The sequence below is a fragment of the Carassius gibelio genome, chromosome A19, assembly GCF_023724105.1.
Source record: "Carassius gibelio isolate Cgi1373 ecotype wild population from Czech Republic chromosome A19, carGib1.2-hapl.c, whole genome shotgun sequence".
Classification (NCBI taxonomy): domain Eukaryota; kingdom Metazoa; phylum Chordata; class Actinopteri; order Cypriniformes; family Cyprinidae; genus Carassius; species Carassius gibelio.
In genome coordinates, this window is record NC_068389.1 from 2,352,501 (window position 1) to 2,372,567 (window position 20,067).

Sequence of the window (20,067 nt, forward strand, 5' to 3'; positions counted from 1 at the left end):
GTTTGCGCCAGGTTAGTACATGGATGGGAGACTGCCTGGGAATATCAGGTGCTTTAAATTTTTGGATATTTTTCACGAATTATATAATAATCTTGCAAAAAAAAAAAAAAAAAAAAGAGTCAATGCCCGATCTCTGAATCTTAGCAGGTTTAGGTCTGGTTAGTACTTGGATGAGAGACCGCCAAGGAATACCAGGTGCTTTAAGCTTTTGGAATTTTTTCACTTAGTATATAATAAATTTGGCAAAAAATAGAGTCAATGCCCGATCTCTGAATATAAGCAGGTTTGGGCCAGGTTAGTACATGGATGGGAGACTGCCTGGGAATACCAGGTGCTTTAAATTTTTGGATATTTTTCACAAATTATATAATAATCTTGCAAAAAAAAAAAAAATAGAGTCAATGCCCGATCTCTGAATCTTAGCAGGTTAAGGTCTGGTTAGTACTTGAATGATAGACCGCCAAGGAATACCAGGTGCTTTAAGCTTTTGGAATTTTTTCACTTAGTATATAATAAATTTGGCAAAAAATAGAGTCAATGCCCGATCTCTGAATATAAGCAGGTTTGGGCCAGGTTAGTACTTGGATGAGAGACCGCCTAGGAATACCAGGTGCTTTAAGCTTTTGGGGTTTCTTTCCTACTTTTATAATGTACTGGCGAGTAGATTGGCTGATCTTTAAATAGCCTTCTCTTTGCAGCAGTCTTCGCTTATGGCCATACCAGCCTGGCTATGCCCGATCTTGTCTGATCTCGGAAGCTAAGCAGGTTTGGGCCTGGTTAGTGCCTGGATGGGAGACCGCCTGGGAATGCCAGGTACTCTAAGTTATTTTGAAATTTTTCACTTAGTATATAATAATTTTGCCAAAAAATAGAGTCAATGCCCGATCTCTGAATATAAGCAGGTTTGCGCCAGGTTAGTACATGGATGGGAGACTGCCTGGGAATATCAGGTGCTTTAAATTTTTGGATATTTTTCACGAATTATATAATAATCTTGCAAAAAAAAAAAAAAAAAAAAAAGAGTCAATGCCCGATCTCTGAATCTTAGCAGGTTTAGGTCTGGTTAGTACTTGGATGAGAGACCGCCAAGGAATACCAGGTGCTTTAAGCTTTTGGAATTTTTTCACTTAGTATATAATAAATTTGGCAAAATATAGAGTCAATGCCCGATCTCTGAATATAAGCAGGTTTGGGCCAGGTTAGTACATGGATGGGAGACTGCCTGGGAATACCAGGTGCTTTAAATTTTTGGATATTTTTCACGAATTATATAATAATCTTGCAAAAAAAAAAAAAAAGAGTCAATGCCTGATCTCTGAATCTTAGCAGGTTAAGGTCTGGTTAGTACTTGAATGAGAGACCGCCAAGGAATACCAGGTGCTTTAAGCTTTTGGCATTTTTTCACTTAGTATATAATAAATTTGGCCAAAAATAGAGTCAATGCCCGATCTCTGAATATAAGCAGGTTTGGGCCAGGTTAGTACATGGATGGGAGACTGCCTGGGAATACCAGGTGCTTTAAATTTTTGGATATTTTTCACAAATTATATAATAATCTTGCAAAAAAAAAAAAAAAGAGTCAATGCCCGATCTCTGAATTTTAGCAGGTTTAGGTCTATTTAGTACTTGGATGAGAGACCGCCAAGGAATACCAGGTGCTTTAAGCTTTTGGGTTTTCTTTCCTACTTATATAATGTACTGGCGAGTAGATTGGCTGATCTTTAAATAGCCTTCTCTTTGCAGCAGTCTTCGCTTACGGCCATACCAGCCTGGCTATGCCCGATCTCGTCTGATCTCGGAAGTTAAGCAGGTTTGGGCCTGGTTAGTACTTGGATGGGAGACCGCCTGGGAATACCAGGTACTGTAAGCTTTTTGGAAATTTTTCACTTAGTATATAATAATTTTGCCAAAAAATAGAGTCAATGCCCGATCTCTGAATATAAGCAGGTTTGGGCCAGGTTAGTACATGGATGGGAGACTGCCTGGGAATACCAGGTGCTTTAAATTTTTGGATATTTTTCACGAATTATATAATAATCTTGCAAAAAAAAAAAAAAGAGTCAATGCCCGATCTATGAATCTTAGCAGGTTTAGGTCTGGTTAGTACTTGGTTGAAAGACCGCCTAGGAATACCAGGTGCTTAACGCTTTTGGAATTTTTTCACTTAGTATATAATAAATTTGGCAAAAAATAGAGTCAATGCCCGATCTCTAAATTTTAGCAGGTTTCGGTCTGGTTAGTACTTGGATGAGAGACCGCCTAGGAATACTAGGTGCTTTAAGCTTTTGGGTTTTCTTTCCTACTTATATAATGTACTGGCGAGTAGATTGGCTGATCTTTAAATAGCATTCTCTTTGCAGCAGTCTTCGCTTACGGCCATACCAACCTGGCAACGCTAGAGTGCTAGCAGGAAGTGAGGTGGCAGTAGTGGGTGAGAGTAGGCTCACCATTGTTGTTTGTAAACCCATTTTTTGTTTAAAGTTAGCTTTTTTTCTGTTTTTCTGTTTTGTTTTGTTTTTAAGTTCAAACACTTCCCAGCAGCCTAGGCTGTCTGGGGAGGATTTTTATTTTTGGAGGTTTTGTTTTGTTATTTTTTCAAAATTGGACTGATTACATGGAAATGAAATGGCAGGAGAAAGACGCAGGGACTTTGACACGGAAAACACTACAGGACAACGGCTTGGATACAACGAGGCAAAGAAAATGATTATTTATTCAAAGGAAGCAACTGTAATTGTGGATCTGGCAGAGGTGAGAGATGGATCGGTGCAGGATATTATCAAAGAAGTGAATGAAAAAATTGGAGGAGGAAAGATTTTGGCGATAAGACCAAGACAAGGCAAAGAATTCGAGATCACATTATCAAATGAGGAGGAGTGTGAAAAGCTAGAGGATGGACTAAGAATCAGGCAACAATTTTGTGAGATTAGAAAGCTACAAGTAAGAGAATATGTTGTTTCTTTTATGCATTTGCCTGCATATGTTGATGACCAGGATATATTAGATAAATTGGAGGCATGGGGTGTAACTCCCTCAACCAACATTAAGAGAAGAACATATCCGGGTACTGAAATAGCAGATGGTACGAGATATGTAAAGGTCAGGTTCCCAAAGGAAGTTGTATCTCTACCATATAGCAGCAAGTTTGAGACTGCTGAGGGCACACAGTACTTTCAGATTATACACGATCGGCAGGTGAAAACCTGTAGATTGTGTATGGATCCAGGACATGTATTTAAAGATTGCCCGGACTTTATTTGTTACCAGTGCAAAGAGCAGGGGCACTTGGCAAGAAGCTGCAATGCAGTGAAGTGCCCGGAATGTAGGAAAGTGTTGGTGAGGTGCGAATGTTGGATGGGGGAGGGAGAAAATAGTAGTGAACAAGAAACAGATATGGTTGTTAATGTGGGTGGGCAAAAGCAGAGGGAAACCGAGATGGACAATGTTTTAAACAAGGAGATGGAAGATTGTGGACTGGGAGAGGAAAATGAAGAGGAAGAACATCAAGCAGACACAGGAGGAGAGGAAAAAGAAAATGATGGAGAAAAAACAATATCACAAGGGACGGTGCAAAGGACCATGGAAATAAGCAAAGAACAGGAGGAACAAAAAAACAATGAGGAAGGTTATCAGGAGGGGAGAATGGAGATAAAAGGAGAAGAGAAACACTGTGGACTGAGAGAGGACAATGGAGAGAAAGAACATCAGGGGGACACAGGAGAAAAGAAGAAAGAACTAGATGGAGAAATAACAACATCTCAATGGACTGTGCAAAAGACTATGGATATGAGCGAGGAACATGGGGAACAACAAAACGACGAGGAAGGTTATCAGGAGAGGAGAATGGAGAGAAAAGGAGAAGAGAAACGTAGGAAAGAACGAGAAGGAATACAAAGAAGAAGAACTTTAAAGGTAACACCCAATATAGACATTGCAAAGAAAAGATTTTTAAGGCAAGGAATATTAAAAGACAAGGAGGGTTGTGAGAACAGATTTGATGTACTGAGAGATATGGAGCATGACTGAAAAAAAAATGAAATGTTTTAATTATTTATTTTATATTGTTTTTATGTTTTTAAGAGTTGTTTCATTTAATGCACGAGGTTTAATGGATGTGGAGAAATTTGAAAATATGAGGGAATTATGTAGAGGGGTGGATGTATTTGTATTACAAGAAACGAATTGGAAAAATTATTGTGTTAAAAGGTTTGAAAATGTATGGGATGGGAATATACATTGTAATAATGGTACAGAGAAAACTGGGAAAGGGGTTGCTATTTTAATAAGAAGAGAGGTGTGTGAAAAAGAAAGTGTGGTGTTTAATGATGGAGCAGGGAAATGTTTAGCTGTTGAAATAGAAAAAGGAAATGAGAGATGTACAATATGTAACATACATGCTCCAAATGAAGAAAAGCAAAAGGTGGAATTTTTTAAAACAATATCTGCAAATGTAAGAATTAATGAAAGGGTGATTTTAATGGGGGATTTTAATACTGTTTTTACAGAATTAGACTTAGCAAGTAATATGGTTTTTAAGACTGATAAGGGAAGGGAGGAGTTGAACAAACTGATGGGGGATTTTAAATTGATTGATGTGTGGAGAGAAAGAAATAGAACGAGTAGACAATTTTCAAGAAGACAATTTGTTTTAAAAGAACTGAAACAAAGTAGGATTGATTATATTTTATGTACAGAGGAAATGCAAGGGAATATTACTAATGTTTATTATAAACGAGTTGGTCTTAGTGATCATTCTCTCTTATTTTTAACATTAGATTCTTCAAGTGTGAAAAGGGGAGGGGGAGTGTGGGTTTTAAATGCAAAGATTTTAAAGAGTAATGCATATCAGGAAAGTATTAAAGGGATTGTGGAAGAAAGCAAAATTAATAGAATGTATAGGGAAGAGAAAAGAGTATGGTGGGATAGTGTTAAGTGGGAAATAAAGACATTTTCAATAGAATACAGCAAAAATGTCAGAAAATTAGAAAGACAGAAGGAAACCGAATTAACCAAACTCCTGAATAATGAGTTAAGTAAAGTGTCAGAAAGCAATGGAAAAGAGGAAATTGAAAAAATAATAATGCTACAAGATAAATTAAAGATATTAGAAGAGGAAAAATGTAAGGGTGCAATTATAAGAAGTAAAGCAAAATATGCAGTAGAGGGAGAAAGATGCACAAAATTTTTCTTTAATTTAGAACAAAATAGGCAGAAGGCTGATCTATTGAAAGAAGTCTTAAATAAAAAAGGGGAAATAGAAACAGAAACTAAAGAAATTTTGAAAACAGTAAAGCAATATTACATGGACATGTTTAAGGGACAAGGTATAGGAAAAAATGATGAGGAGTTTTTGATTAAACAAATTAAATCTAAGTTAACAGGTGAGGACAGGATTTTGTGTGATGAAGAAATTAAGGAAGAAGAAATAGATATTGCAATTCAACAGTTAAAACCTGGAAAGAGCCCTGGTGTGGATGGTTTGACTAATGAATTTTATAAAACTTTTAGAGAAATGTTAGTGCCAATTTTAAAAGAAGTTTTTGAAGAAATTTTCAAGAAGGGGGTGTTGAGTGAAAAAATGAAGATCGGCATGGTAAAAATGATTTACAAAAAAAGCGGTAATCCAAAAGATCTTAAAAATTTTAGACCTATATCCATGTTGAATACAGATTTTAAAATATTAGCAAAAGTATTAGCAAACAGATTAAAAAAGGTTTTACCAAAAATAATAAAAACAACACAGGCATACGGGGTGCAAGGAAGAGATATAGTAGATGTGGTTAAAAGTATAAGAGACACAATTTATTATATGAAGGAGAAGGGAAAGGGGGGATTTTTAATAAGTCTGGATTTAGAAAAGGCATTTGACAGGGTAGAGCATGAGTTTTTATTTGATGTTCTTAAGGCTTTTGGTTTTGGAGAAAATTTTAGAAAATGGATTTGGATTTTTTACTCAGATGTGTTAACATGCATAAAATGCAATGGTTTTTTAACGGATTGTTTTCAACCAACAAGGTCGATCAGGCAAGGATGCCCACTGTCTGCCTTACTTTACTCTCTGGTAGCCGAGCCACTTGGTTTGGCTATTAAGGCAGACAGAGAAATCAAAGGAATACAAATAAAGAACCATTTCCAAAGAGAAGCAGTGTATCAGTATGCAGATGATACAACCTTGTTGGTAGAAGACATCCAAAGTATTGATAGGGCAATGGGGATTTTAGAAAGATATTGTAAAGGGTCGGGAGCCAAAGTAAATGTGGGGAAAAGTGTGTGTATGAGGATTGGCAGAGTAGAGGAAATACCGCAGCATATACAATTCAAGGAGGAAATGCAGCACATCAAGATTTTGGGGTTGTGGGTTGGTATTGATTCTAATAAGGCAGACACTTTGAATTGGGAAGGTGTTTTAAATGGAATTGGAAAAAGACTGAGATTTTGGCAAATTAGAGATTTAAAGCTAAGGGGGAAAGTTTTAATTATAAATTCATTGATGCTGTCGAAAGTCTGGTATGTGTTGGGAGTAACCCCATTGCCTCATCTGTACTACAAAAAAATGAAAGAATTGGTTTTAAAGTTTTTATGGGGAAATGGAAGGGCTAAGATTGCATATGATACATTACTTGGAAACATAAAGGAGGGAGGATTGGGACTTTTAGATCCATTTTTAAGAATGAGAACGCTGAGAATTAAAACAGTTCAGAAGTTTCTAGAGAGCAAAAGTGATGTAATTTGGAAAAGAGTCATGGAATATTACCTGGAAAAATGTAATATGGGATGTAATGTTTTATGGATGAAAATGAAAAGCTGGATGTTAAAAGGTCTGCCATGTTTTTATGTGGAGATTTTGGAATCATGGGGGGAATTTTTAGAAAATGTACTGATTTTACCTAAAGGAAGGGCCCAGCTTTTAGAACAACCATTGTTTTTAAATCCGAATATCATAAGGGACGGTAAGGTCATGTATTATAAAGAATGGTGGGATTGTGGTTTGAGACAAATAAAAGATCTATTGTATGAGGTGATAGAGGGTTATGTACCTTTACAGGCAGTTGTGGATGCATTGAGAGAGGGGGGCAAAAGGGCGTGGAGAAGGAAGTTAGAAGGACAATATGAGGATTTAAAGAAAGCGATACCAAAGGACTGGATTGAAAGAATTGAAAACTATGAGAGTGGGGATGAGAATGAATTTCCAGATGTATTTTTTAAAAGGTTAAATGGGGAAAACGTTCATTTTAATTTATGCAAAGTAAGGAATGTGTATAGTATTTTTAGGTCTATCGCTTTTACAAAACCAGTAGCTTTGAACTACTGGAAAGAAAGATATGATGACTTAAATGAAAATGAAATTTGGGGAAACGTGAGGTTGAAATATATGGAACCAATTTTAGAGAATTTTAATTATTTATTGAGACACAATTGTATATTAACAGAGATGAGATTACATAAAATAGGAATTCAAAATGATGCAAAGTGTAAAGTGTGTATGAAAGAAAAGGAAGGACTGTTACATCTGTTTTTTTATTGTGAAAGGTTAGATGATTTTATGAGAAAAATGAAGGAAATTGCAAAAGAAATTTTGGAGGGGAAGTATGATGAGGACCAAAAGAAGTGGGAAACAATGTTTTTATTTGGTCATAATGACTGTAATATGTATACCTTTAATTTATGTGTAACAATAGCAAAGTATGTAATATGGTTGAGAAGAAACATGGCGAAATATGATGGGAAAAATGTTGATGTGTGGATAATCTTTAAAAACAGGATGGAATACTCTGTGAGACTGTTATGGAATTATTTCTCAATGGAAAACAAAGAGGATGATTTTATAGAAATGATTGTAAGAGGGAATCCAATGTTGGAAATGAAAGAAAATGGTGTAAACTGGCTATGGGGGAAATATGAATAATAATGTCATGGATTGTAACTGTATGAAACAAATTAAATGAATGTAAATTTTTTATAATAAAAAAAAAAAAAAAAAATCTTGTCTGATCTCGTAAGCTAAGCAGGTTTGGGCCTGGTTAGTGCCTGGATGGGAGACCGCCTGGGAATACCAGGTACTCTAAGCTTTTTTGAAATTTTTCACTTAGTATATAATAATTTTGCCAAAAAATAGAGTCAATGCCCGATCTCTGAATATAAGCAGGTTTGCGCCAGGTTAGTACATGGATGGGAGACTGCCTGGGAATACCAGGTGCTTTAAATGTTTGGATATTTTTCATGAATTATATAATAATCTTGCAAAAAAAAAAAAAAAAAAAAAAAAAAAAGAGTCAATGCCCGATCTCTGAATCTTAGCAGGTTTAGGTCTGGTTAGTACTTGGATGAGAGTCCGCCAAGGAATACCAGGTGCTTTAAGCTTTTGGAATTTTTTCACTTAGTATATAATAAATTTGGCAAAAAATAGAGTCAATGCCCGATCTCTGAATATAAGCAGGTTTGGGCCAGGTTAGTAATTGGATGAAAGACCGCCTAGGAATACCAGGTGCTTTAAGCTTTTGGGGTTTCTTTCCTACTTTTATAATGTACTGGCGAGTAGATTGGCTGATCTTTAAATAGCCTTCTCTTTGCAGCAGTCTTCGCTTATGGCCATACCAGCCTGGCTATGCCCGATCTTGTCTGATCTCGGAAGCTAAGCAGGTTTGGGCCTGGTTAGTGCCTGGATGGGAGACCGCCTGGGAATACCAGGTACTGTAAGCTTTTTTGAAATTTTTCACTTAGTATATAATAATTTTGCCAAAAAATAGAGTCAATGCCCAATCTCTGAATATAAGCAGGTTTGCGCCAGGTTAGTACATGGATGGGAGACTGCCTGGGAATATCAGGTGCTTTAAATTTTTGGATATTTTTCACGAATTATATAATAATCTTGCAAAAAAAAAAAAAAAAAGAAAAAAAAAAGAGTCAATGCCCGATCTCTGAATCTTAGTAGGTTTAGGTCTGGTTAGTACTTGGATGAGAGACCGCCAAGGAATACCAGGTGCTTTAAGCTTTTGGAATTTTTTCACTTTTTATATAATAAATTTGGCAAAAAATAGAGTCAATGCCCGATCTCTGAATATAAGCAGGTTTGGGCCAGGTTAGTACATGGATGGGAGACTGCCTGGGAATACCAGGTGCTTTAAATTTTTGGATATTTTTCACGAATTATATAATAATCTTGCAAAAAAAAAAAAAAAAGAAGAAGTCAATGCCCGATCTCTGAATCTTAGCAGGTTAAGGTCTGGTTAGTACTTGAATGATAGACCGCCAAGGAATAACAGGTGCTTTAAGCTTTTGGAATTTTTTCACTTAGTATATAATAAATTTGCCAAAAAATAGAGTCAATGCCCGATCTCTGAATATAAGCAGGTTTGGGCCAGGTTAGTACTTGGATGAGAGACCGCCTAGAAATACCAGGTGCTTTAAGCTTTTGGGGTTTCTTTCCTACTTTTATAATGTACTGGCGAGTAGATTGGCTGATCTTTAAATAGCCTTCTCTTTGCAGCAGTCTTCGCTTATGGCCATACCAGCCTGGCTATGCCCGATCTTGTCTGATCTCGTAAGCTAAGCAGGTTTGGTCCTGGTTAGTGCCTGGATGGGAGACCGCCTGGGAATACCAGGTACTGTAAGCTTTTTTGAAATTTTTCACTTAGTATATAATAATTTTGCCAAAAAATAGAGTCAATGCCCGATCTCTGAATATAAGCAAGTTTGCGCCAGGTTAGTACATGGATGTGAGACTGCCTGGGAATACCAGGTGCTTTAAATGTTTGGATATTTTTCATGAATTATATAATAATCTTGCAAAAAAAAAAAAAAAGAGTCAATGCCCGATCTCTGAATCTTAGCAGGTTTAGGTCTGGTTAGTACTTGGATGAGAGACCGCCAAGGAATATCAGGTGCTTTAAGCTTTTGGAATTTTTTCACTTAGTATATAATAAATTTGGCAAAAAATAGAGTCAATGCCCGATCTCTGAATATAAGCAGGTTTGGGCCAGGTTAGTACATGGATGGGAGACTGCCTGGGAATACCAGGTGCTTTAAGCTTTTGGAATTTTTTCACTTAGCATATAATAAATTTGGCAAAAAATTGAGTCAATGCCCGATCTCTGAATATAAGCAGGTTTGGGCCAGGTTAGTACATGGATGGGAGACTGCCTGGGAATACCAGGTGCTTTAAATTTTTGGATATTTTTCAGGAAATATATAATAATCTTGTAAAAAAAAAAAAAAAAAAAAAGAAGTCAATGCCCGATCTCTGAATCTTAGCAGGTTTAGGTCTGGTTAGTACTTGGATGAGAGACCGCCAAGGAATACCAGGTGCTTTAAGCTTTTGGAATTTTTTCACTTAGTATATAATAAATTTGCCAAAAAATAGAGTCAATGCCCGATCTCTGAATATAAGCAGGTTTGGGCCAGGTTAGTACTTGGATGAGAGACCGCCTAGGAATACCAGGTGCTTTAAGCTTTTGGGGTTTCTTTCCTACTTTTATAATGTACTGGCGAGTAGATTGGCTGATCTTTAAATAGCCTTCTCTTTGCAGCAGTCTTCGCTTATGGCCATACCAGCCTGGCTATGCCCGATCTTGTCTGATCTCGTAAGCTAAGCAGGTTTGGGCCTGGTTAGTGCCTGGATGGGAGACCGCCTGGGAATACCAGGTGCTCTAAGCTTTTTTGAAATTTTTCACTTAGTATATAATAATTTTGCCAAAAAATAGAGTCAATGCCCGATCTCTGAATATAAGCAGGTTTGCGCCAGGTTAGTACATGGATGGGAGACTGCCTGGGAATACCAGGTGCTTTAAATGTTTGGATATTTTTCACGAATTATATAATAATCTTGCAACAAAAAAAAAAGAGTCAATGTCCGATCTCTGAATCTTAGTAGGTTTAGGTCTGGTTAGTACTTGGATGAGAGACCGCCAAGAAATACCAGGTGCTTTAAGCTTTTGGAATTTTTTTCACTTAGTATATAATAAATTTGGCAAAAAATAGAGTCAATGCCCGATCTCTGAATATAAGCAGGTTTGGGCCAGGTTAGTACATGGATGGGAGACTGCCTGGGAATACCAGGTGCTTTAAATTTTTGGATATTTTTCACGAATTATATAATAATCTTGCAACAAAATAAAAAAGAGTCAATGCCCGATCTCTGAATCTTAGTAGGTTTAGATCTGGTTAGTATTTGGATGAGAGACCGCCAAGGAATACCATGTGCTTTAAGCTTTTGGAATTTTTTCACTTAGTATATAATAAATTTGGCAAAAAATAGAGTCAATGCCCGATCTCTGAATATAAGCAGGTTTGGGCCAGGTTAGTAATTGGATGAGAGACCGCCTAGGAATACCAGGTGCTTTAAGCTTTTGGGGTTTCTTTCCTACTTTTATAATGTACTGGCGAGTAGATTGGCTGATCTTTAAATAGCCTTCTCTTTGCAGCAGTCTTCGCTTATGGCCATACCAGCCTGGCTATGCCCGATCTTGTCTGATCTCGTAAGCTAAGCAGGTTTGGGCCTGGTTAGTGCCTGGATGGGAGACCGCCTGGCAATACCAGGTACTCTAAGCTTTTTTGAAATTTTTCACTTAGTATATAATAATTTTGCCAAAAAATAGAGTCAATGCCCGATCTCTGAATATAAGCAGGTTTGCGCCAGGTTAGTACATGGATGGGAGACTGCCTGGGAATACCAGGTGCTTTAAATGTTTGGATATTTTTCACGAATTATATAATAATCTTGCCACAAAAAAAAAAAAGAGTCAATGCCCGATCTCTGAATCTTAGTAGGTTTAGATCTGGTTAGTACTTGGATGAGAGACCGCCAAGGAATACCAGGTGCTTTAAGCTTTTGGAATTTTTTTCACTTAGTATATAATAAATTTGGCAAAAAATAGAGTCAATGCCCGATCTCTGAATATAAGCAGGTTTGGGCAAGGTTAGTACATGGATGGGAGACTGCCTGGGAATACCAAGTGCTTTAAATTTTTGGATATTTTTCACGAATTATATAATAATCTTGCAAAAAAAAAAAAAAAAAAAGAAGAAGTCAATGCCCGATCTCTGAATCTTAGCAGGTTAAGGTCTGGTTAGTACTTGGATGAGAGACCGCCAAGGAATACCAGGTGCTTTAAGCTTTTGGAATTTTTTCACTTAGTATATAATACATTTGGCAAAAAATAGAGTCAATGCCCGATCTCTGAATATAAGCAGGTTTGGGCCAGGTTAGTACATGGATGGGAGACTGCCTGGGAATACCAGGTGCTTTAAGCTTTTGGAATTTTTTCACTTAGTATATAATAAATTTGGCAAAAAATAGAGTCAATGCCCGATCTCTGAATATAAGCAGGTTTGGGCCAGGTTAGTACATGGATGGGAGACTGCCTGGGAATACCAGGTGCTTTAAATTTTTGGATATTTTTCACGAATTATATAATAATCTTGCAAAAAAAAAAAAAAAAAAAAAAGAGTCAATGCCCGATCTCTGAATCTTAGCAGGTTTAGGTCTGGTTAGTACTTGGATGAGAGACCGCCAAGGAATACCAGGTGCTTTAAGCTTTTGGAATTTTTTCACTTAGTATATAATAAATTTGCCAAGAAATAGAGTCAATGCCCGATCTCTGAATATAAGCAGGTTTGGGCCAGGTTAGTACTTGGATGAGAGACCGCCTAGGAATACCAGGTGCTTTAAGCTTTTGGGGTTTCTTTCCTACTTTTATAATGTACTGGCGAGTAGATTGGCTGATCTTTAAATAGCCTTCTCTTTGCAGCAGTCTTCGCTTATGGCCATACCAGCCTGGCTATGCCCGATCTTGTCTGATCTCGTAAGCTAAGCAGGTTCGGGCCTGGTTAGTGCCTGGATGGGAGACCGCCTGGGAATACCAGGTACTCTAAGCTTTTTTGAAATTTTTCACTTAGTATATAATAATTTTGCCAAAAAATAGAGTCAATGCCCGATCTCTGAATATAAGCAGGTTTGCGCCAGGTTAGTACATGGATGGGAGACTGCCGGGGAATACCAGGTGCTTTAAATGTTTGGATATTTTTCATGAATTATATAATAATCTTGCAACAAAATAAAAAAGAGTCAATGCCCGATCTCTGAATCTTAGCAGGTTTAGATCTGGTTAGTACTTGGATGAGAGACCGCCAAGGAATACCAGGTGCTTTAAGCTTTTGGAATTTTTTCACTTAGTATATAATAAATTTGGCAAAAAATAGAGTCAATGCCCGATCTCTGAATATAAGCAGGTTTGGGCCAGGTTAGTAATTGGATGAGAGACCGCCTAGGAATACCAGGTGCTTTAAGCTTTTGGGGTTTCTTTCCTACTTTTATAATGTACTGGCGAGTAGATTGGCTGATCTTTAAATAGCCTTCTCTTTGCAGCAGTCTTCGCTTATGGCCATACCAGCCTGGCTATGCCCGATCTTGTCTGATCTCGGAAGCTAAGCAGGTTTGGGCCTGGTTAGTGCCTGGATGGGAGACCGCGTGGGAATACCAGGTACTGTAAGCTTTTTTGAAATTTTTCACTTAGTATATAATAATTTTGCCAAAAAAATAGAGTCAATGCCCGATCTCTGAATATAAGCAGGTTTGCGCCAGGTTAGTACATGGATGGGAGACTGCCTGGGAATATCAGGTGCTTTAAATTTTTGGATATTTTTCACGAATTATATAATAATCTTGCAAAAAAAAAAAAAAAGAAAAAAAAAGAGTCAATGCCCGATCTCTGAATCTTAGTAGGTTTAGGTCTGGTTAGTACTTGGATGAGAGACCGCCAAGGAATACCAGGTGCTTTAAGCTTTTGGAATTTTTTCACTTAGTATATAATAAATTTGGCAAAAAATAGAGTCAATTCCCGATCTCTGAATATAAGCAGGTTTGGGCCAGGTTAGTACATGGATGGGAGACTGCCTGGGAATACCAGGTGCTTTAAATTTTTGGATATTTTTCACGAATTATATAATAATCTTGCAAAAAAAAAAAAAAAAAAAAAGAGTCAATGCCCGATCTCTGAATCTTAGCAGGTTTAGGTCTGGTTAGTACTTGGATGAGAGACCGCCAAGGAATACCAGGTGCTTTAAGCTTTTGGAATTTTTTCACTTAGTATATAATAAATTTGGCAAAAAATAGAGTCAATGCCCGATCTCTGAATATAAGCAGGTTTGGGCCAGGTTAGTACATGGATGGGAGACTGCCTGGGAATACCAGGTGCTTTAAATTTTTGGATATTTTTCACGAATTATATAATAATCTTGCAAAAAAAAAAAAAAAAGAAGAAGTCAATGCCCGATCTCTGAATCTTAGCAGGTTAAGGTCTGGTTAGTACTTGAATGATAGACCGCCAAGGAATACCAGGTGCTTTAAGCTTTTGGAATTTTTTCACTTAGTATATAATAAATTTGCCAAAAAATAGTGTCAATGCCCGATCTCTGAATATAAGCAGGTTTGGGCCAGGTTAGTACTTGGATGAGAGACCGCCTAGGAATACCAGGTGCTTTAAGCTTTTGGGGTTTCTTTCCTACTTTTATAATGTACTGGCGAGTAGATTGGCTGATCTTTAAATAGCCTTCTCTTTGCAGCAGTCTTCGCTTATGGCCATACCAGCCTGGCTATGCCCGATCTTGTCTGATCTCGTAAGCTAAGCAGGTTTGGGCCTGGTTAGTGCCTGGATGGGAGACCGCCTGGGAATACCAGGTACTCTAAGCTTTTTTGAAATTTTTCACTTAGTATATAATAATTTTGCCAAAAAATAGAGTCAATGCCCGATCTCTGAATATAAGCAGGTTTGCGCCAGGTTAGTACATGGATGGGAGACTGCCTGGGAATACCAGGTGCTTTAAATGTTTGGATATTTTTCATGAATTATATAATAATCTTGCAAAAAAAAAAAAAAAGAGTCAATGCCCGATCTCTGAATCTTAGCAGGTTTAGGTCTGGTTAGTACTTGGATGAGAGACCGCCAAGGAATACCAGGTGCTTTAAGCTTTTGGAATTTTTTCACTTAGTATATAATAAATTTGGCAAAAAATAGAGTCAATGCCCGATCTCTGAATATAAGCAGGTTTGGGCCAGGTTAGTACATGGATGGGAGACTGCCTGGGAATACCAGGTGCTTTAAATTTTTGGATATTTTTCACGAATTATATAATAATCTGGCAAAAAAAAAAAAAAAAAAGAGTCAATGCCCGATCTCTGAATCTTAGCAGGTTTAGGTCTGGTTAGTACTTGGATGAGAGACCGCCAAGGAATACCAGGTGCTTTAAGCTTTTGGAATTTTTTCACTTAGTATATAATAAATTTGGCAAAAAATAGAGTCAATGCCCGATCTCTGAATATAAGCAGGTTTGGGCCAGGTTAGTACATTGATGGGAGACTGCCTGGGAATACCAGGTGCTTTAAATTTTTGGATATTTTTCACGAATTATATAATAATCTGGCAAAAAAAAAAAAAAAAAAGAGTCAATGCCCGATCTCTGAATCTTAGCAGGTTTAGGTCTGGTTAGTACTTGGATGAGAGACCGCCAAGGAATACCAGGTGCTTTAAGCTTTTGGAATTTTTTCACTTAGTATATAATAAATTTGGCAAAAAATAGAGTCAGTGCCCGATCTCTGAATATAAGCAGGTTTGGGCCAGGTTAGTACATGGATGGGAGACTGCCTGGGAATACCAGGTGCTTTAAATTTTTGGATATTTTTCACAAATTATATAATAATCTTGCAAAAAAAAAAAAAATAGAGTCAATGCCCGATCTCTGAATCTTAGCAGGTTTAGGTCTTGTTAGTACTTGGATGAGAGACCGCCTGGGAATACCAGGTGCTTTAAGCTTTTGGGGTTTCTTTCCTACTCTTATAATGTACTGGCGAGTAGATTGGCTGGTCTTTAAATAGGCTTCTCTTTGCAGCAGTCTTCGCTTATGGCCATACCAGCCTGGCTATGCCCGATCTTGTCTGATCTCGTAAGCTAAGCAGGTTTGGGCCTGGTTAGTGCCTGGATGGGAGACCACCTGGGAATACCAGGTACTCTAAGTTTTTTGAAATTTTTCACTTAGTATATAATAATTTTGCCAAAAAATAGAGTCAATGCCCGATCTCTGAATATAAGCAGGTTTGCGCCAGGTTAGTACATGGATGGGAGACTGCCTGGGAATACCAGGTGCTTTAAATTTTTGGATATTTTTCACGAATTATATAATAATCTTGCAACAAAAAAAAAAGAGTCAATGCCCGATCTCTGAATCTTAGCAGGTTTAGATCTGGTTAGTACTTGGATGAGAGACCGCCAAGGAATACCAGGTGCTTTAAGCTTTTGGAATTTTTTCACTTAGTATATAATAAATTTGGCAAAAAATAGAGTCAATGCCCGATCTCTGAATATAAGCAGGTTTGGGCCAGGTTAGTAATTGGATGAGAGACCGCCTAGGAATACCAGGTGCTTTAAGATTTTGGGGTGTCTTTCCTACTTTTATAATGTACTGGCGAGTAGATTGGCTGATCTTTAAATAGCCTTCTCTTTGCAGCAGTCTTCGCTTATGGCCATACCAGCCTGGCTATGCCCGATCTTGTCTGATCTCGGAAGCTAAGCAGGTTTGGGCCTGGTTAGTGCCTGGATGGGAGACCGCCTGGGAATACCAGGTACTGTAAGCTTTTTAGAAATTTTTCACTTAGTATATAATAATTTTGCCAAAAAATAGAGTCAATGCCCGATCTCTGAATATAAGCAGGTTTGCGCCAGGTTAGTACATGGATGGGAGACTGCCTGGGAATATCAGGTGCTTTAAATTTTTGGATATTTTTCACGAATTATATAATAATCTTGCAAAAAAAAAAAAAAAAAGAGTCAATGCCCGATCTCTGAATCTTAGCAGGTTTAGGTCTGGTTAGTACTTGGATGAGAGACCGCCAAGGAATACCAGGTGCTTTAAGCTTTTGGAATTTTTTCACTTAGTATATAATAAATTTGGCAAAAAATAGAGTCAATGCCCGATCTCTGAATATAAGCAGGTTTGGGCCAGGTTAGTACATGGATGGGAGACTGCCTGGGAATACCAGGTGCTTTAAATTTTTGGATATTTTTCACGAATTATATAATAATCTTGCAAAAAAAAAAAAAACAGTCAATGCCTGATCTCTGAATCTTAGCAGGTTTAGGTCTGGTTAGTACTTGGATGAGAGACCGCCAAGGAATACCAGGTGCTTTAAGCTTTTGGAATTTTTTCACTTAGTATATAATAAATTTGGCAAAAAATAGAGTCAATGCCCGATCTCTGAATATAAGCAGGTTTAGGCCAGGTTAATACATGGATGGGAGACTGCCTGGGAATACCAGGTGCTTTAAATTTTTGGATATTTTTCACGAATTATATAATAATCTTGCAAAAAAAAAAAAAAGAGTCAATGCCCGATCTCTGAATCTTAGCAGGTTTAGGTCTGGTTAGTACTTGGATGAGAGACCGCCAAGGAATACCAGGTGCTTTAAGCTTTTGGAATTTTTTCACTTAGTATATAATAAATTTGGCAAAAAATAGAGTCAATGCCCGATCTCTGAATATAAGCAGGTTTGGGCCAGGTTAGTACTTGGATGAGAGACCGCCTAGGAATACCAGGTGCTTTAAGCTTTTGGGGTTTCTTTCCTACTTTTATAATGTACTGGCGAGTAGATTGGCTGATCTTTAAATAGCCTTCTCTTTGCAGCAGTCTTCGCTTATGGCCATACCAGCCTGGCTATGCCCGATCTTGTCTGATCTCGTAAGCCAAGCAGGTTTGTGCCTGGTTAGTGCCTGGATGGGAGACCGCCTGGGAATGCCAGGTACTGTAAGCTTTTTTGAAATTTTTCACTTAGTATATAATAATTTTGCCAAAAAATAGAGTCAATGCCCGATCTCTGAATGTAAGCAGGTTTGCGCCAGGTTAGTACATGGATGGGAGACTGCCTGGGAATACCAGGTGCTTTAAATGTTTGGATATTTTTCACGAATTATATAATAATCTTGCAAAAAAAAAAAAAGAGTCAATGCCCGATCTCTGAATTTTAGCAGGTTTAGGTCTAGTTAGTACTTGGATGAGAGACCGCCAAGGAATACCAGGTGCTTTAAGCTTTTGAAATTTTTCACTTAGTATATAATAATTTTGCCAAAAAATAGAGTCAATGCCCGATCTCTGAATATAAGCAGGTTTGCGCCAGGTTAGTACATGGATGGGAGACTGCCTGGGAATACCAGGTGCTTTAAATGTTTGGATATTTTTCACGAATTATATAATAATCTTGCAACAAAATAAAAAAGAGTCAATGCCCGATCTCTGAATCTTAGCAGGTTTAGATCTGGTTAGTACTTGGATGAGAGACCGCCAAGGAATACCAGGTGCTTTAAGCTTTTGGAATTTTTTCACTTAGTATATAATAAATTTGGCAAAAAATAGAGTCAATGCCCGATCTCTGAATATAAGCAGGTTTGGGCCAGGTTAGTAATTGGATGAGAGACCGCCTAGGAATACCAGGTGCTTTAAGCTTTTGGGGTTTCTTTCCTACTTTTATAATGTACTGGCGAGTAGATTGGCTGATCTTTAAATAGCCTTCTCTTTGCAGCAGTCTTCGCTTATGGCCATACCAGCCTGGCTATGCCCGATCTTGTCTGATCTCGGAAGCTAAGCAGGTTTGGGCCTGGTTAGTGCCTGGATGGGAGACCGCCTGGGAATACCAGGTACTGTAAGCTTTTTTGAAATTTTTCACTTAGTATATAATAATTTTGCCAAAAAAATAGAGTCAATGCCCGATCTCTGAATATAAGCAGGTTTGCGCCAGGTTAGTACATGGATGGGAGACTGCCTGGGAATATCAGGTGCTTTAAATTTTTGGATATTTTTCACGAATTATATAATAATCTTGCAAAAAAAAAAAAAAAGAAAAAAAAAGAGTCAATGCCCGATCTCTGAATCTTAGTAGGTTTAGGTCTGGTTAGTACTTGGATGAGAGACCGCCAAGGAATACCAGGTGCTTTAAGCTTTTGGAATTTTTTCACTTAGTATATAATAAATTTGGCAAAAAATAGAGTCAATTCCCGATCTCTGAATATAAGCAGGTTTGGGCCAGGTTAGTACATGGATGGGAGACTGCCTGGGAATACCAGGTGCTTTAAATTTTTGGATATTTTTCACGAATTATATAATAATCTTGCAAAAAAAAAAAAAAAAAGAAGAAGTCAATGCCCGATCTCTGAATCTTAGCAGGTTAAGGTCTGGTTAGTACTTGAATGATAGACCGCCAAGGAATAACAGGTGCTTTAAGCTTTTGGAATTTTTTCACTTAGTATATAATAAATTTGCCAAAAAATAGAGTCAATGCCCGATCTCTGAATATAAGCAGGTTTGGGCCAGGTTAGTACTTGGATGAGAGACCGCCTAGAAATACCAGGTGCTTTAAGCTTTTGGGGTTTCTTTCCTACTTTTATAATGTACTGGCGAGTAGATTGGCTGATCTTTAAATAGCCTTCTCTTTGCAGCAGTCTTCGCTTATGGCCATACCAGCCTGGCTATGCCCGATCTTGTCTGATCTCGTAAGCTAAGCAGGTTTGGTCCTGGTTAGTGCCTGGATGGGAGACCGCCTGGGAATACCAGGTACTGTAAGCTTTTTTGAAATTTTTCACTTAGTATATAATAATTTTGCCAAAAAATAGAGTCAATGCCCGATCTCTGAATATAAGCAAGTTTGCGCCAGGTTAGTACATGGATGTGAGACTGCCTGGGAATACCAGGTGCTTTAAATGTTTGGATATTTTTCATGAATTATATAATAATCTTGCAAAAAAAAAAAAAAAAGAGTCAATGCCCGATCTCTGAATCTTAGCAGGTTTAGGTCTGGTTAGTACTTGGATGAGAGACCGCCAAGGAATATCAGGTGCTTTAAGCTTTTGGAATTTTTTCACTTAGTATATAATAAATTTGGCAAAAAATAGAGTCAATGCCCGATCTCTGAATATAAGCAGGTTTGGGCCAGGTTAGTACATGGATGGGAGACTGCCTGGGAATACCAGGTGCTTTAAGCTTTTGGAATTTTTTCACTTAGCATATAATAAATTTGGCAAAAAATTGAG

At 37.6% G+C, this 20,067-nt stretch overlaps 5 non-coding genes and 9 pseudogenes across 5 annotated transcripts; all 14 read left to right on the forward strand.

The window, feature by feature from the left end:
- Positions 1-706: 706 nt before the first annotated feature.
- Positions 707-825, forward strand: LOC127936332 (uncharacterized; annotated as a pseudogene).
- A 926-nt stretch (positions 826-1,751) lies between these two features.
- Positions 1,752-1,870, forward strand: LOC127936721 (5S ribosomal RNA). The gene has a single exon (XR_008148310.1). It is a non-coding gene; the product is annotated as a 5S ribosomal RNA (ribosomal RNA).
- A 6,711-nt stretch (positions 1,871-8,581) lies between these two features.
- LOC127937741 (5S ribosomal RNA) lies at positions 8,582-8,700 on the forward strand. Its single transcript, XR_008148522.1, has one exon. It is a non-coding gene; the product is annotated as a 5S ribosomal RNA (ribosomal RNA).
- A 795-nt stretch (positions 8,701-9,495) lies between these two features.
- LOC127936370 (uncharacterized) lies at positions 9,496-9,614 on the forward strand (annotated as a pseudogene).
- A 920-nt stretch (positions 9,615-10,534) lies between these two features.
- Positions 10,535-10,653, forward strand: LOC127936134 (uncharacterized; annotated as a pseudogene).
- Positions 10,654-11,428: 775 nt separating this feature from the next.
- On the forward strand, positions 11,429-11,547 carry LOC127937521 (uncharacterized; annotated as a pseudogene).
- Positions 11,548-12,754: 1,207 nt separating this feature from the next.
- On the forward strand, positions 12,755-12,873 carry LOC127936859 (uncharacterized; annotated as a pseudogene).
- Positions 12,874-13,371: 498 nt separating this feature from the next.
- LOC127937794 (5S ribosomal RNA) lies at positions 13,372-13,490 on the forward strand. Its single transcript, XR_008148572.1, has one exon. It is a non-coding gene; the product is annotated as a 5S ribosomal RNA (ribosomal RNA).
- Positions 13,491-14,567: 1,077 nt separating this feature from the next.
- LOC127936586 (uncharacterized) lies at positions 14,568-14,686 on the forward strand (annotated as a pseudogene).
- Positions 14,687-15,890: 1,204 nt separating this feature from the next.
- On the forward strand, positions 15,891-16,009 carry LOC127936891 (uncharacterized; annotated as a pseudogene).
- Positions 16,010-16,505: 496 nt separating this feature from the next.
- Positions 16,506-16,624, forward strand: LOC127937742 (5S ribosomal RNA). Its single transcript, XR_008148523.1, has one exon. It is a non-coding gene; the product is annotated as a 5S ribosomal RNA (ribosomal RNA).
- A 1,055-nt stretch (positions 16,625-17,679) lies between these two features.
- On the forward strand, positions 17,680-17,798 carry LOC127937467 (uncharacterized; annotated as a pseudogene).
- A 773-nt stretch (positions 17,799-18,571) lies between these two features.
- On the forward strand, positions 18,572-18,690 carry LOC127937743 (5S ribosomal RNA). Its single transcript, XR_008148524.1, has one exon. It is a non-coding gene; the product is annotated as a 5S ribosomal RNA (ribosomal RNA).
- Positions 18,691-19,484: 794 nt separating this feature from the next.
- LOC127936371 (uncharacterized) lies at positions 19,485-19,603 on the forward strand (annotated as a pseudogene).
- The last annotated feature ends 464 nt before the right edge of the window (positions 19,604-20,067 follow it).